We start from the raw sequence: 15,472 nt of genomic DNA on the forward strand, positions 1-15,472 counted from the left end.
CTGATTCTCCATATCTCATTCCCCGCCTCTGACTCCCCATCTCTGATTCCCGGACTCTGATTCCCCACCTCTGATTCCCGGCCTCTTATTCCCAGCATCTGATTCCAGGCCTCTGATTCCCGTCCTCTAACTCCCCGCTTCTGATTCTGATTCCCTGCCTCTGATTCCCCATCTCTGATTCCGCACATCTGATTACCTGCCTCTGATTCCCCACCTCTGATTCCCCATATCTGATTCCCCGCCTCTGTTTCCCCACCTCTGATTCCCCGCCTCTGTTTCCCCATATCTAATTCCCCACCTCTGATGCCCCAACTCTGATTCCCCGCCTCTGATTCCACAGCTCTGATTCCCCGCCTCTGATTCCCCACATCCGATTCCCCATATCTGATTCCCCGCCTCTGTTTCCCCGCCCCTGATTTCCCGCCTCTGTTTCCCCATATCTGATTCCCCGCCTCTGATTCCCAACTATGAGTCCCCGCCTCTTATTCCCCAGCTCTGATTCCCCGCCTCTGTTTCCCCATATCTGATGCCCCGCCTCTATTTGCCCGCCTCTGATTCCCCGCCTCTGTTTCCCCATATCTGATTCCCCGCCTCTGATTCCCCATCTCTGATTCACCACCTTTGATTCGCCACCTCTGATTCCCCATATCTGATTCCTCGCCTCTGTTTCCCCGCCTCTGATTCCCCGCCTCTGATTCCCCAGCTCTGATTCCCCGCCTCTGATTTTCCGTGTTTGATTCCCTGCCTCTGATTCCCCAGCTCTGATTCCCCGCCTTTGATTCCCCCGTCTGATTCCCAGCCTCTGAAACCCCGTGTCTAATTTCTTGCCTCTGATTCCCCGCCTCTGATTCCCCATCTCTGATTCACAGCCTCGGATTCCCCACCTCTGATTCCCCATCTCTGATTCCGCACATCTGATTCCCTGCCTCTGATTCCCCGACTCTGATCCCCACCTCTGATTCCCCAGCTCTGATTCCCCGCCTCTGATTCCCCAACTCTGATTCCCCGCCTCTGATTCCCCAGCTCTGATTCCCCGCCTCTGATTCCCCGTGTTTGATTCCCTGCCTCTGATTCCCCGCCTCTGATTCCCCATCTCTGATTCACCGCCTTTGATTCGCCACCTCTGATTCCCCATATCTGATTCCTCGCCTCTGTTTCCCCGCCTCTGATTCCCCGCCTCTGATTCCCCATATCTCATTCCCCGCCTCTGATTCCCCATCTCTGATTCCCGGACTCTGATTCCCCACCTCTCATTCCCGGCCTCTTATTCCCGGCATCTGATTCCGGCCTCTGATTCCCGGCCTCTGATTCCCTGCTTCTGATTCCCCATCTCTGATTCCGCAAATCTAATTCCCTGCCTCTGATTCCCCACCTCTGATTCCCCATATCTGATTCCCCGCCTCTGTTTCCCCGCCTCTGATTCCCCGCCTCTGTTTCCCCATATCTAAGTCCCCGCCTCTGATTCCCCAACTTTGATTCCCCACCTCTGATTCCCCAGCTCTGATTCCCCGCCTCTGATTCCCAGCCTCTGATTCCCAACCTCTGATTCCCCACCTCTGATTCCCCATATCTCATTCCCCGCCTCTGTTTCCCCGCCTCTGATTCCCCGCCTCTGTTTCCCCATATCTGATCCCCGCCTCTATTTGCCTGCATCTGATTCCCCGCCTCTGTTTCCCCATATCTGATTCCCCGCCTCTGAATCCCCAACTCTGATTCCCTGCCTCTAATTTCCCAGCTCTGATTCCCCGCCTTTGATTCCCCGCGTCTGATTACCGGCCTCTGATTCCCCGCCTCTGATTCCCCATCTCTGATTCACAACCTCTGATTCCCCACCTCTGATACCCCATATCTGATTCCCCGCCTCTGTTTCCCCGCCTCTGATTCCCCACCTCTGGTTCCCCATATCTGATTCCCCGCCTCTGTTTCCCCGCCTCTGATTCCCCGCCTCTGTTTCCCCATATCTAAGTCCCCGCCTCTGATTCCCCAACTTTGATTCCCCACCTCTGATTCCCCAGCTCTGATTCCCCGCCTCTGATTCCCAGCCTCTGATTCCCAACCTCTGATTCCCCACCTCTGATTCCCCATATCTGATTCCCAGCCTCTGTTTCCCCGCCTCTGATTCCCCGCCTCTGTTTCCCCATATCTGATCCCCGCCTCTATTTGCCTGCATCTGATTCCCCGCCTCTGTTTCCCCATATCTGATTCCCCGCCTCTGAATCCCCAACTCTGATTCCCTGCCTCTAATTTCCCAGCTCTGATTCCCCGCCTCTGATTCCCCGCGTCTGATTACCGGCCTCTGATTCCCCGCCTCTGATTCCCCATCTCTGATTCACAACCTCTGATTCCCCACCTCTGATACCCCATATCTGATCCCCGCCTCTATTTGCCTGCATCTGATTCCCCGCCTCTGTTTCCCCATATCTGATTCCCCGCCTCTGAATCCCCAACTCTGATTCCCAGCCTCTGATTCCCAACCTCTGATTCCCCACCTCTGATTCCCCATATCTGATTCCCAGCCTCTGTTTCCCCGCCTCTGATTCCCCGCCTCTGTTTCCCCATATCTGATCCCCGCCTCTATTTGCCTGCATCTGATTCCCCGCCTCTGTTTCCCCATATCTGATTCCCCGCCTCTGAATCCCCAACTCTGATTCCCTGCCTCTAATTTCCCAGCTCTGATTCCCCGCCTCTTATTCCCCTCCTCTGATTCCCCATATCTCATTCCCCGCCTCTGAATCCCCATCTCTGATTCCCGGACTCTGATTCCCCACCTCTGATTCCCTGCTTCTGATTCTGATTCCCTGCCTTTGATTCCCCATCTCTGATTCCGCACATCTGATTCCCTGCCTCTGATTCCCCATCTCTGATTCCCCATATCTGATTCCCCGCCTCTGTTTCCCCGCCTCTGATTCCCCGCCTCTGTTTCCCAATATCTAAGTCCCCGCCTCTGATTCCCCAAATCTAATTCCCCACCTCTGATTCCCCAGCTCTGATTCCCCGCCTCTGATTCCCCGCATCTGATTCCCTGCATCTGATTCCCCGCCTCTGATTCCCCATCTCTGATTCACAACCTCTGATTCCCCACCTCTGATACCCCATATCTAAATCCCCGCCTCAGTTTCCCCGCCTCTGATTCCCCACCTCTGATTCCCAATATCTGATTCCCGGCCTCTGATTCCCCACATCTGATTCCCCGCCTCTGATTCGCCAGCTATGATTCCCCGCCTCTGATTCCCCGTGTTTGATTCCCTGCCTCTGATTCCCGGCCTCTGATTCCCCATCTCTGATTCACCGCCTTTGATTCGCCACCTCTGATTCCCGATATCTGATTCCCCACCTCTGTTTCCCCGCCTCTGATTCCCCGCCTCTGATTCCCCATATCTCATTCCCCGCCTCTGAATCCCCATCTCTGATTCCCGGACTCTGATTCCCCACCTCTGATTCCCTGCTTCTGATTCTGTTTCCCTGCCTCTGATTCCCCATCTCTGATTCCCCATATCTGATTCCCCACCTCTGTTTCCCCGCCTCTGATTCCCCGCCTCTGTTTCCCAATATCTAAGTCCCCGCCTCTGATTCCCCAACTCTAATTCCCCACCTCTGATTCCCCAGCTCTGATTCCCCGCCTCTGATTCCCCGCATCTGATTCCCTGCATCTGATTCCAAGCCTCTTATTCCCTGCCTCTGATTCCCAACCTCTGATTCCCCACCTCTGATTCCCCATATCTGATTCCCAGCCTCTGTTTCCCCGCCTCTGATTCCCCGCCTCTGTTTCCCCATATCTGATTCCCGGCCTCTGGTTCCCCGCCTCTGATTCCCCGCCTCTGATTCCCTGCCTCTGATTCCCCGCCTCTGATTCCCCGCCTCTGATTCCCTGCCTCTGATTCCCAACCTCTGATTACCCACCTCTGATTCCCCGTGTTTGATTCCCCGCCTCTGTTTCCCCGCCTCTGATTCCCCGCCTCTGATTCCCCAACTCTAATTCCCCGCCTCTGATTCCCCATATCTGATTCCCCGCCTCTGATTCCCCACCCCTGTTTCCCCATATCTGATTCCCTGCCTCTGATTCCCCAACTTTGATTCCCAGCATCTGATTCCCCTGCTCTGATTCCCCGCCTCTGATTCCCCGCATCTGATTCCCTGCATCTGATTCCAAGCCTCTGATTCCCTGCCTCTGATTCCCAACCTCTGATACCCCACCTCTGATTCCCCATATCTGATCCCCAGCCTCTGTTTCCCCGCCTCTGTTTCCCCATATCTGATTCCCGGCCTCTGATTCCCTGCCTCTGATTCCCCGCCTCTGATTCCCTGCCTCTGATTCCCCATCTCCGATTCCGCACATCTGATTCCCTGCCTCTGATTCCCCGCCTCTGATTCCCCACCTCTGATTCCCTGCATCTGATTCCCAACCTCTGATTCCCCACCTCTGATTCCCCGTGTTTGATTCCCCGCCTCTGTTTCCCCGCCTCTGATTCCCCGCCTCTGATTCCCAAACTCTAATTCCCCACCTCTGATTCCCCATATCTGATTCCCTGCCTCTGTTTCCCCGCCTCTGATTCCCCGCCCCTGTTTCCCCATATCTGATTCCCTGCCTCTGATTCCCCAACTTTGATTCCCAGCCTCTGATTCCCCAGCTCTGATTCCCCGCCTCTGATTCCCCGTGTTTGATTCCCTGCCTCTGATTCCCCGCCTCTGATTCCCCATCTCTGATTCACTGCCTTTGATTCGCCACCTCTGATTCCCCATATCTGATTCCCCACCTCTGTTTCCCCGCATCTGATTCCCCGCCTCTGATTCTCCATATCTCATTCCCCGCCTCTGACTCCCCATCTCTGATTCCCGGACTCTGATTCCCCACCTCTGATTCCCGGCCTCTTATTCCCAGCATCTGATTCCAGGCCTCTGATTCCCGTCCTCTAACTCCCCGCTTCTGATTCTGATTCCCTGCCTCTGATTCCCCATCTCTGATTCCGCACATCTGATTACCTGCCTCTGATTCCCCACCTCTGATTCCCCATATCTGATTCCCCGCCTCTGTTTCCCCACCTCTGATTCCCCGCCTCTGTTTCCCCATATCTAATTCCCCACCTCTGATGCCCCAACTCTGATTCCCCGCCTCTGATTCCACAGCTCTGATTCCCCGCCTCTGATTCCCCACATCCGATTCCCCATATCTGATTCCCCGCCTCTGTTTCCCCGCCCCTGATTTCCCGCCTCTGTTTCCCCATATCTGATTCCCCGCCTCTGATTCCCAACTATGAGTCCCCGCCTCTTATTCCCCAGCTCTGATTCCCCGCCTCTGTTTCCCCATATCTGATGCCCCGCCTCTATTTGCCCGCCTCTGATTCCCCGCCTCTGTTTCCCCATATCTGATTCCCCGCCTCTGATTCCCAACTATGATTCCCTGCCTCTAATTTCCCAGCTCTGATTCCCCGCCTCTGATTCCCTGTGTCTGATTTCCTGCCTCTGATTCCCCGCCTCTGATTACCCATGTCTGATTCACCGCCTCTGATTCCCCACCTCTGATTCCCCATCTCTGATTCCGCACATCCGATTCCCTGCCTCTGATTCCCCGCCTCTGATTCACTGCCTCTGCTTCCCCAGCTCTGATTCCCCGCCTGTGATTCCCCGCGTCTTATTCCCTGCTTCTGATTCTGATTCCCTGCCTCTGATTCCCCATCTCTGATTCCGCACATCTGATTCCCTGCCTCTGATTCCCCACCTCTGATTCCCCATATCTGATTCCCCGCCTCTGTTTCCCCACCTCTGATTCCCCGCCTCTGTTTCCCCATATCTAAGTCCCCGCCTCTGATTCCCCAACTCTGATTCCCCACCTCTGATTCCCCAGCTCTCATTCCCCGCCTCTGATCCCCGCATCTGATTCCCTGCATCTGATTCCCAGCCTCTGATTCCCTGCCTCTGATTCCCAACCTCTGATTCCCCACCTCTGATTCCCCATATCTGATTCCCCGCCTCTGTTTCCACGCCTCTGATTCCCCGCCTTTGATTCCCCCGTCTGATTCCCAGCCTCTGAAACCCCGTGTCTGATTTCTTGCCTCTGATTCCCCGCCTCTGATTCCCCATCTCTGATTCACAGCCTCTGATTCCCCACCTCTGATTCCCCATCTCTGATTCCGCACATCTGATTCCCTGCCTCTGATTCCCCATCTCTGATTCACCGCCTTTGATTCGCCACCTCTGATTCCCCATATCTGATTCCCCGCCTCTGTTTCCCCGCCTCTGATTCCCCGCCTCTGATTCCCCATATCTCATTCCCCGCCTCTGAATCCCCATCTCTGATTCCCGGACTCTGATTCCCCACCTCTGATTCCCGGCCTCTTATTCCCGGCATCTGATTCCGGCCTCTGATTCCCGGCCTCTGATTCCCTGCTTCTGATTCTGATTCCCTGCCTTTGATTCCCCATCTCTGATTCCGCACATCTGATTCCCTGCCTCTGATTCCCCATCTCTGATTCCCCATATCTGATTCCCCTTCTCTGTTTCCCCGCCTCTGATTCCCCGCCTCTGTTTCCCAATATCTAAGTCCCCGCCTCTGATTCCCCAACTCTGATTCCCCACCTCTGATTCCCCAGCTCTGATTCCCCGCCTCTGATTCCCCGCATCTGATTCCCTGCATCTGATTCCAAGCCTCTGATTCCCTGCCTCTGATTCCCAACCTCTGATTCCCCACCTCTGATTCCCCATATCTGATTCCCAGCCTCTGTTTCCCCGCCTCTGATTCCCTGCCTCTGTTTCCCCATATCTGATTCCCGGCCTCTGATTCCCTGCCTCTGATTCCCCGCCTCTGATTCCCTGCCTCTGATTCCCCATCTCCGATTCCGCACATCTGATTCCCTGCCTCTGATTCCCCGCCTCTGATTCCCCGCCTCCGATTCCCTGCCTCTGATTCCCAACCTCTGATTCCCCACCTCTGATTCCCCGTGTTTGATTCCCCGCCTCTGTTTCCCCGCCTCTGATTCCCCGCCTCTGATTCCCCAACTCTAATTCCCCGCCTCTGATTCCCCATATCTGATTCCCCGCCTCTGTTTCCCCGCCTCTGATTCCCCGCCCCTGTTTCCCCATATCTGATTCCCTGCCTCTGATTCCCCAACTTTGATTCCCAGCCTCTGATTCCCCAGCTCTGATACCACGCCTCTGATTCCCCGTGTTTGATTCCCTGCCTCTGATTCCCCGCCTCTGATTCCCCATCTCTGATTCACCGCCTTTGATTCGCCACCTCTGATTCCCCATATCTGATTCCCCACCTCTGTTTCCCCGCCTCTGATTCCCCGCCTCTGATTCTCCATATCTCATTCCCCGCCTCTGAATCCACATCACTGATTCCCAGACTCTGATTCCCCACCTCTGATTCCCGGCCTCTTATTCCCAGCATCTGATTCCAGGCCTCTGATTCCCGGTCTCTGACTCCCCGCTTCTGATTCTGATTCCCTGCCTCTGATTCCCCATCTCTGATTCCGCACATCTGATTACCTGCCTCTGATTCCCCACCTCTGATTCCCCATATCTGATTCCTCGCCTCTGTTTCCCCGCCTCTGATTCCCCGCCTCTGATTCCCCAGCTCTGATTCCCCGCCTCTGATTTTCCGTGTTTGAATCCCTGCCTCTGATTCCCGGCCTCTGATTCCCCATCTCTGATTCACCGCCTTTGATTCGCCACCTCTGATTCCCCATATCTGATTCCCCGCCTCTGTTTCCCCGCCTCTGATTCCCCGCCTCTGATTCCCCATATCTCATTCCCCGCCTCTGAATCCCCATCTCTGATTCCCGGACTCTGATTCCCCACCTCTGATTCCCGGCCTCTTATTCCCGGCATCTGATTCCGGCCTCTGATTCCCGGCCTCTGATTCCCTGCTTCTGATTCCCCATCTCTGATTCCGCAAATCTAATTCCCTGCCTCTGATTCCCCACCTCTGATTCCCCATATATGATTCCCCGCCTCTGTTTCCCGGCCTCTGATTCCCCGCTTCTGATTCTGATTCCCTGCCTCTGATTCCCCATCTCTGATTCCGCACATCTGATTCCCTGCCTCTGATTCCCAACCTCTGATTCCCCATCTCTGATTCATCGCCTTTGATTCGCCACCTCTGATTCCCCATATCTGATTCCTCGCCTCTGTTTCCCCGCCTCTGATTCCCCGCCTCTGATTCCCCATATCTCATTCCCCGCTTCTGATTCCCCATCTCTGATTCCCGGACTCTGATTCCCCACCTCTGATTCCCGGCCTCGTATTCCCGGCATCTGATTCCGGCCTCTGATTCCCGGCCTCTGATTCCCTGCTTCTGATTCCCCATCTCTGATTCCGCAAATCTAATTCCCTGCCTCTGATTCCCTGCCTCTGATTCCCCAACTTTGATTCCCAGCATCTGATTCCCCTGCTCTGATTCCCCGCCTCTGATTCCCCGCATCTGATTCCCTGCATCTGATTCCAAGCCTCTGATTCCCTGCCTCTGATTCCCAACCTCTGATACCCCACCTCTGATTCCCCATATCTGATCCCCAGCCTCTGTTTCCCCGCCTCTGTTTCCCCATATCTGATTCCCGGCCTCTGATTCCCTGCCTCTGATTCCCCGCCTCTGATTCCCTGCCTCTGATTCCCCATCTCCGATTCCGCACATCTGATTCCCTGCCTCTGATTCCCCGCCTCTGATTCCCCACCTCTGATTCCCTGCATCTGATTCCCAACCTCTGATTCCCCACCTCTGATTCCCCGTGTTTGATTCCCCGCCTCTGTTTCCCCGCCTCTGATTCCCCGCCTCTGATTCCCCAACTCTAATTCCCCACCTCTGATTCCCCATATCTGATTCCCTGCCTCTGTTTCCCCGCCTCTGATTCCCCGCCCCTGTTTCCCCATATCTGATTCCCTGCCTCTGATTCCCCAACTTTGATTCCCAGCCTCTGATTCCCCAGCTCTGATTCCCCGCCTCTGATTCCCCGTGTTTGATTCCCTGCCTCTGATTCCCCGCCTCTGATTCCCCATCTCCGATTCACCGCCTTTGATTCGCCACCTCTGATTCCCCATATCTGATTCCCCACCTCTGTTTCCCCGCATCTGATTCCCCGCCTCTGATTCTCCATATCTCATTCCCCGCCTCTGACTCCCCATCTCTGATTCCCGGACTCTGATTCCCCACCTCTGATTCCCGGCCTCTTATTCCCAGCATCTGATTCCAGGCCTCTGATTCCCGTCCTCTAACTCCCCGCTTCTGATTCTGATTCCCTGCCTCTGATTCCCCATCTCTGATTCCGCACATCTGATTACCTGCCTCTGATTCCCCACCTCTGATTCCCCATATCTGATTCCCCGCCTCTGTTTCCCCACCTCTGATTCCCCGCCTCTGTTTCCCCATATCTAATTCCCCACCTCTGATGCCCCAACTCTGATTCCCCGCCTCTGATTCCACAGCTCTGATTCCCCGCCTCTGATTCCCCACATCCGATTCCCCATATCTGATTTCCCGCCTCTGTTTCCCCGCCCCTGATTCCCCGCCTCTGTTTCCCCATATCTGATTCCCCGCCTCTGATTCCCAACTATGAGTCCCCGCCTCTTATTCCCCAGCTCTGATTCCCCGCCTCTGTTTCCCCGCCTCTGATTCCCCGCCCCTGTTTCCCCATATCTGATTCCCTGCCTCTGATTCCCCAACTTTGATTCCCAGCCTCTGATTCCCCAGCTCTGATACCACGCCTCTGATTCCCCGTGTTTGATTCCCCGCCTCTGATTCCCCGCCTCTGATTCCCCATCTCTGATTCACCGCCTTTGATTCGCCACCTCTGATTCCCCATATCTGATTCCCCACCTCTGTTTCCCCGCCTCTGATTCCCCGCCTCTGATTCTCCATATCTCATTCCCCGCCTCTGAATCCACATCACTGATTCCCAGACTCTGATTCCCCACCTCTGATTCCCGGCCTCTTATTCCCAGCATCTGATTCCAGGCCTCTGATTCCCGGTCTCTGACTCCCCGCTTCTGATTCTGATTCCCTGCCTCTGATTCCCCATCTCTGATTCCGCACATCTGATTACCTGCCTCTGATTCCCCACCTCTGATTCCCCATATCTGATTCCTCGCCTCTGTTTCCCCGCCTCTGATTCCCCGCCTCTGATTCCCCAGCTCTGATTCCCTGCCTCTGATTTTCCGTGTTTGAATCCCTGCCTCTGATTCCCGGCCTCTGATTCCCCATCTCTGATTCACCGCCTTTGATTCGCCACCTCTGATTCCCCATATCTGATTCCCCGCCTCTGTTTCCCCGCCTCTGATTCCCCGCCTCTGATTCCCCATATCTCATTCCCCGCCTCTGAATCCCCATCTCTGATTCCCGGACTCTGATTCCCCACCTCTGATTCCCGGCCTCTTATTCCCGGCATCTGATTCCGGCCTCTGATTCCCGGCCTCTGATTCCCTGCTTCTGATTCCCCATCTCTGATTCCGCAAATCTAATTCCCTGCCTCTGATTCCCCACCTCTGATTCCCCATATATGATTCCCCGCCTCTGTTTCCCGGCCTCTGATTCCCCGCTTCTGATTCTGATTCCCTGCCTCTGATTCCCCATCTCTGATTCCGCACATCTGATTCCCTGCCTCTGATTCCCAACCTCTGATTCCCCATCTCTGATTCATCGCCTTTGATTCGCCACCTCTGATTCCCCATATCTGATTCCTCGCCTCTGTTTCCCCGCCTCTGATTCCCCGCCTCTGATTCCCCATATCTCATTCCCCGCTTCTGATTCCCCATCTCTGATTCCCGGACTCTGATTCCCCACCTCTGATTCCCGGCCTCTTATTCCCGGCATCTGATTCCGGCCTCTGATTCCCGGCCTCTGATTCCCTGCTTCTGATTCCCCATCTCTGATTCCGCAAATCTAATTCCCTGCCTCTGATTCCCTGCCTCTGATTCCCCAACTTTGATTCCCAGCATCTGATTCCCCTGCTCTGATTCCCCGCCTCTGATTCCCCGCATCTGATTCCCTGCATCTGATTCCAAGCCTCTGATTCCCTGCCTCTGATTCCCAACCTCTGATACCCCACCTCTGATTCCACATATCTGATCCCCAGCCTCTGTTTCCCCGCCTCTGTTTCCCCATATCTGATTCCCGGCCTCTGATTCCCTGCCTCTGATTCCCCGCCTCTGATTCCCTGCCTCTGATTCCCCATCTCCAATTCCGCACATCTGATTCCCTGCCTCTGATTCCCCGCCTCTGATTCCCCACCTCTGATTCCCTGCATCTGATTCCCAACCTCTGATTCCCCACCTCTGATTCCCCGTGTTTGATTCCCCGCCTCTGTTTCCCCGCCTCTGATTCCCCGCCTCTGATTCCCCAACTCTAATTCCCCACCTCTGATTCCCCATATCTGATTCCCTGCCTCTGTTTCCCCGCCTCTGATTCCCCGCCCCTGTTTCCCCATATCTGATTCCCTGCCTCTGATTCCCCAACTTTGATTCCCAGCCTCTGATTCCCCAGCTCTGATTCCCCGCCTCTGATTCCCCGTGTTTGATTCCCTGCCTCTGATTCCCCGCCTCTGATTCCCCATCTCTGATTCACCGCCTTTGATTCGCCACCTCTGATTCCCCATATCTGATTCCCCACCTCTGTTTCCCCGCATCTGATTCCCCGCCTCTGATTCTCCATATCTCATTCCCCGCCTCTGACTCCCCATCTCTGATTGCCGGACTCTGATTCCCCACCTCTGATTCCCGGCCTCTTATTCCCAGCATCTGATTCCAGGCCTCTGATTCCCGTCCTCTAACTCCCCGCTTCTGATTCTGATTCCCTGCCTCTGATTCCCCATCTCTGATTCCGCACATCTGATTACCTGCCTCTGATTCCCCACCTCTGATTCCCCATATCTGATTCCCCGCCTCTGTTTCCCCACCTCTGATTCCCCGCCTCTGTTTCCCCATATCTAATTCCCCACCTCTGATGCCCCAACTCTGATTCCCCGCCTCTGATTCCACAGCTCTGATTCCCCGCCTCTGATTCCCCACATCCGATTCCCCATATCTGATTTCCCGCCTCTGTTTCCCCGCCCCTGATTCCCCGCCTCTGTTTCCCCATATCTGATTCCCCGCCTCTGATTCCCAACTATGAGTCCCCGCCTCTTATTCCCCAGCTCTGATTCCCCGCCTCTGTTTCCCCATATCTGATGCCCCGCCTCTATTTGCCCGCCTCTGATTCCCCGCCTCTGTTTCCCCATATCTGATTCCCCGCCTCTGATTCCCAACTATGATTCCCTGCCTCTAATTTCCCAGCTCTGATTCCCCGCCTCTGATTCCCTGTGTCTGATTTCCTGCCTCTGATTCCCCGCCTCTGATTACCCATGTCTGATTCACCGCCTCTGATTCCCCACCTCTGATTCCCCATCTCTGATTCCGCACATCCGATTCCCTGCCTCTGATTCCCCGCCTCTGATTCACTGCCTCTGCTTCCCCAGCTCTGATTCCCCGCCTGTGATTCCCCGCGTCTTATTCCCTGCTTCTGATTCTGATTCCCTGCCTCTGATTCCCCATCTCTGATTCCGCACATCTGATTCCCTGCCTCTGATTCCCCACCTCTGATTCCCCATATCTGATTCCCCGCCTCTGTTTCCCCACCTCTGATTCCCCGCCTCTGTTTCCCCATATCTAAGTCCCCGCCTCTGATTCCCCAACTCTGATTCCCCACCTCTGATTCCCCAGCTCTCATTCCCCGCCTCTGATCCCCGCATCTGATTCCCTGCATCTGATTCCCAGCCTCTGATTCCCTGCCTCTGATTCCCAACCTCTGATTCCCCACCTCTGATTCCCCATATCTGATTCCCCGCCTCTGTTTCCACGCCTCTGATTCCCCGCCTTTGATTCCCCCGTCTGATTCCCAGCCTCTGAAACCCCGTGTCTGATTTCTTGCCTCTGATTCCCCGCCTCTGATTCCCCATCTCTGATTCACAGCCTCTGATTCCCCACCTCTGTTTCCCCATCTCTGATTCCGCACATCTGATTCCCTGCCTCTGATTCCCCATCTCTGATTCACCGCCTTTGATTCGCCACCTCTGATTCCCCATATCTGATTCCCCGCCTCTGTTTCCCCGCCTCTGATTCCCCGCCTCTGATTCCCCATATCTCATTCCCCGCCTCTGAATCCCCATCTCTGATTCCCGGACTCTGATTCCCCACCTCTGATTCCCGGCCTCTTATTCCCGGCATCTGATTCCGGCCTCTGATTCCCGGCCTCTGATTCCCTGCTTCTGATTCTGATTCCCTGCCTTTGATTCCCCATCTCTGATTCCGCACATCTGATTCCCTGCCTCTGATTCCCCATCTCTGATTCCCCATATCTGATTCCCCTTCTCTGTTTCCCCGCCTCTGATTCCCCGCCTCTGTTTCCCAATATCTAAGTCCCCGCCTCTGATTCCCCAACTCTGATTCCCCACCTCTGATTCCCCAGCTCTGATTCCCCGCCTCTGATTCCCCGCATCTGATTCCCTGCATCTGATTCCAAGCCTCTGATTCCCTGCCTCTGATTCCCAACCTCTGATTCCCCACCTCTGATTCCCCATATCTGATTCCCAGCCTCTGTTTCCCCGCCTCTGATTCCCTGCCTCTGTTTCCCCATATCTGATTCCCGGCCTCTGATTCCCTGCCTCTGATTCCCCGCCTCTGATTCCCTGCCTCTGATTCCCCATCTCCGATTCCGCACATCTGATTCCCTGCCTCTGATTCCCCGCCTCTGATTCCCCGCCTCCGATTCCCTGCCTCTGATTCCCAACCTCTGATTCCCCACCTCTGATTCCCCGTGTTTGATTCCCCGCCTCTGTTTCCCCGCCTCTGATTCCCCGCCTCTGATTCCCCAACTCTAATTCCCCGCCTCTGATTCCCCATATCTGATTCCCCGCCTCTGTTTCCCCGCCTCTGATTCCCCGCCCCTGTTTCCCCATATCTGATTCCCTGCCTCTGATTCCCCAACTTTGATTCCCAGCCTCTGATTCCCCAGCTCTGATACCACGCCTCTGATTCCCCGTGTTTGATTCCCTGCCTCTGATTCCCCGCCTCTGATTCCCCATCTCTGATTCACCGCCTTTGATTCGCCACCTCTGATTCCCCATATCTGATTCCCCACCTCTGTTTCCCCGCCTCTGATTCCCCGCCTCTGATTCTCCATATCTCATTCCCCGCCTCTGAATCCACATCACTGATTCCCAGACTCTGATTCCCCACCTCTGATTCCCGGCCTCTTATTCCCAGCATCTGATTCCAGGCCTCTGATTCCCGGTCTCTGACTCCCCGCTTCTGATTCTGATTCCCTGCCTCTGATTCCCCATCTCTGATTCCGCACATCTGATTACCTGCCTCTGATTCCCCACCTCTGATTCCCCATATCTGATTCCTCGCCTCTGTTTCCCCGCCTCTGATTCCCCGCCTCTGATTCCCCAGCTCTGATTCCCCGCCTCTGATTTTCCGTGATTGAATCCCTGCCTCTGATTCCCGGCCTCTGATTCCCCATCTCTGATTCACCGCCTTTGATTCGCCACCTCTGATTCCCCATATCTGATTCCCCGCCTCTGTTTCCCCGCCTCTGATTCCCCGCCTCTGATACCCCATATCTCATTCCCCGCCTCTGAATCCCCATCTCTGATTCCCGGACTCTGATTCCCCACCTCTGATTCCCGGCCTCTTATTCCCGGCATCTGATTCCGGCCTCTGATTCCCGGCCTCTGATTCCCTGCTTCTGATTCCCCATCTCTGATTCCGCAAATCTAATTCCCTGCCTCTGATTCCCCACCTCTGATTCCCCATATATGATTCCCCGCCTCTGTTTCCCGGCCTCTGATTCCCCGCTTCTGATTCTGATTCCCTAACTCTGATTCCCCATCTCTGATTCCGCACATCTGATTCCCTGCCTCTGATTCCCAACCTCTGATTCCCCATCTCTGATTCATCGCCTTTGATTCGCCACCTCTGATTCCCCATATCTGATTCCTCGCCTCTGTTTCCCCGCCTCTGATTCCCCGCCTCTGATTCCCCATATCTCATTCCCCGCTTCTGATTCCCCATCTCTGATTCCCGGACTCTGATTCCCCACCTCTGATTCCCGGCCTCTTATTCCCGGCATCTGATTCCGGCCTCTGATTCCCGGCCTCTGATTCCCTGCTTCTGATTCTCCATCTCTGATTCCGCAAATCTAATTCCCTGCCTCTGATTCCCCACCTCTGATTCCCCATATCTGTTTCCCCGCCTCTGTTTCCCGGCCTCTGATTCCCCGCTTCTGATTCTGATTCCCTGCCTCTGATTCCCCATCTCTGATTCCGCACATCTGATTCCCTGCCTCTGATTCCCCACCTCTGATTCCCCATATCTGATTTCCCGCCTCTGTTTCCCCGCCTCTGATTCCCCGCCTCTGTTTCCCCATATCTAATTCCCAACCTCTGATGCCCCAACTCTGATTCCCTGCCTCTGATTCCCCGCGTTCTATTCCCTGCCTCTGATTCCC

The sequence above is a fragment of the Narcine bancroftii genome, chromosome 7 (genome assembly GCF_036971445.1).
Source record: "Narcine bancroftii isolate sNarBan1 chromosome 7, sNarBan1.hap1, whole genome shotgun sequence".
Lineage (NCBI taxonomy): Eukaryota > Metazoa > Chordata > Chondrichthyes > Torpediniformes > Narcinidae > Narcine > Narcine bancroftii.